This window comes from Fulmarus glacialis, unplaced genomic scaffold, assembly GCF_000690835.1.
Source record: "Fulmarus glacialis isolate BGI_N327 unplaced genomic scaffold, ASM69083v1 scaffold7920, whole genome shotgun sequence".
In the NCBI taxonomy this organism is placed as follows: domain Eukaryota; kingdom Metazoa; phylum Chordata; class Aves; order Procellariiformes; family Procellariidae; genus Fulmarus; species Fulmarus glacialis.
Genome location: NW_009188389.1, coordinates 1 through 2,373, shown reverse-complemented (window position 1 = coordinate 2,373; position 2,373 = coordinate 1).

Below are 2,373 nucleotides of genomic sequence, written 5' to 3'. Positions count from 1 at the left end.
GCCATTGTCCTTCTTGTCCACCTGGGCACACTGCCGGCTCATGTTCAGCCAGCTGTTTTTGTTAACAAGTATAATTAAAATGCTGCCAAATTTGGGGGGGGGCAATGCTATATAGTAATGGAAATAATGCAGATCAGGCCCGACTTCAACGGCTTCAGAAAGGCAAGGTAGAGGTGGAAAATTCAGCTTCACTGGTAAAGAGAAAACAGTTACTTTGAAGGCTGCCAGAAAATCAAAGATCCTCAATGGTATAACATAGTTTTGATAAAGAAGATGCCTGTTTCAGGTATAGAGAAAGAGTCCCAGCTCACCCAGTGTTCAGAAGAGCTGAATAGAGCACATCAATGAGTTCTTCCCCAGAAAAAAGGCAACAATCAAATATTTTGCTGTACATTGAGCTGTCCTGCTTGACACATGGTGAACTTTGCTGGTAGAGTTTCTTAAAGTCTACTGTACAACTCGGTACGCAGTCCCAGCTCCTAAGCAGTCTTTTGGATGTGCTGCTAAAATGTTGTTTAAATGTGTTCTTCAGGAAGGAAAGACATGTCAGGCAACGCCATTCAAACTCTGATTATTTTTATATTTAAAATTATTCCTCAGACTCCCGACAGAAGCAATCAGATGCTTCTGAAAGCATGCAAGTGTCCTTTTCCTGAACAAGTAAGTAGGCACTATTAGAGAATTTGGCTGCCTATGCTCCTTTTTTCTTTTCTTCCCTTCCCCCCGCCCCTTTTTTTATTTTCTCTTTTTTTCATCTTTTTTTTCTTTCTTCTTTCTTTTTTCCTTTTTTTATCTTCCTCATTTCTTTCTTTTTTCCTTTTTTTTTCCTTCTTTTTTTTTTTTTTTAAATTTTTTGCTTCTTTTTGGATTATCCTCCTAAGATAATTAAGTGTATTTCAAAGGGGAATTAGCTAGGACTTTTTTTTCCTATTTTATTCTTTTCCCCCTTGACTCTGAAATATCATCACACTGCATGTGTGTGTTACTAGTAAAATACATGTTAGCTGTCATTGTAACTGGAATTCACGGAAGTGTCACTCCCCTATATGGATAAAAATTGAAAACACTAATTTGGAAATAGATCTTTTGTAGTGGGCTGGGCAGATTTTTCATAATCTATTGAAGAAACCTTGTTAATAGTTTGCCGCTGACTGAAGAAGTGTGTTCTTCCAGACGGTGAGGGTTGCCATGGTGGTTTTTTTTCCTTGCTGAGCCTCAGCAAAGCGCCAGGGCTTGCCACATGCTCGGCCGCACGGTTCCACAGCCGCAGAACACAGACCTGGCGAGGGAGGAAGAGTTTAGGGAAATATTTTTCAGCACAATGGGACATTTTCTGAGCAGCAGCCCAAGATAATCAATATAAATCCTATTTTTATTTCATGTTTATTTTTATTTCATGTTAGATCAAAGCATGAATTCTAGTAGACTGAGAACATAAAGTGTTATCAAATGATTTTTTAAAGAATTACTAGTTAGTGACTAATTATTAAATTTTAAGACATGTTTGCCTTTATGCTCAGACTCCGTTAATATCTTAATTTGGACCAGGAGTGCGCTTTTGAAGGGAATCTCTCACTCCATTTTCCCCACTTACCACACTTTGGTTTACCTGACAGAGTGGTGTCGGGACACATCAGCTGGATTCATTTTGGTTAAAACTAAACCAAGAGGTGTGCTCCAGAAGTGTGCCTAACGTACTGCAGATGCTGGTCCATGGGATCAGCCTAAAGTACCCTGCCAAGGCAAGTGTACTGTTGCACTCTGCAGAGCTGTTTCTGATGTGCTGTGCTACGTGCTAATGGAGATGGAGGCACATGAAACTGCAATTTAGGAGAAAAACTTGTACCTGTCTTACAAGTGCAGGGCTACACCCCCCCAGAATTTCAGATTTGATACCTCTGTTCTTTGGTGAAGTCTGGCTGCAGTGCTGAGCTGGTGGAAGTAACTGTAGTCAGCCAAACACCCAGGTGCTGCCACGAAATTTGGATTAGGTTCTTATTTTCAGTATTTAAACCCACTTGCTTTAAGGGGCATGATACCACGCAAAGGTGTTTTGGGTATTTTTTCCCTTTTTCTGTTTTTTTCTTTTGTTTGTTTTGTTTGTTGTTTCCAACCCCCCCGACCCACAGAATGGAACTGTGTACTCACACGTTTCCGTTTTCCCCAGATATTATTGTGACTTCTTCAGCTCCCATGCAGCCTCTGTGTACATGACCTAGATGCTTTTTCCAGAGAAACTCAACTTTTGAAATGTTCCCAGAAATTTCTGTATCAATATAGTTCAAGTATGTGTTGCCTGGTTTGAAAGTTCCCCTGCCAAAAGAAAAGCACTGTCCTGGGTTCGGCTGAGATACAGTTAAATTTCTTCCTAAT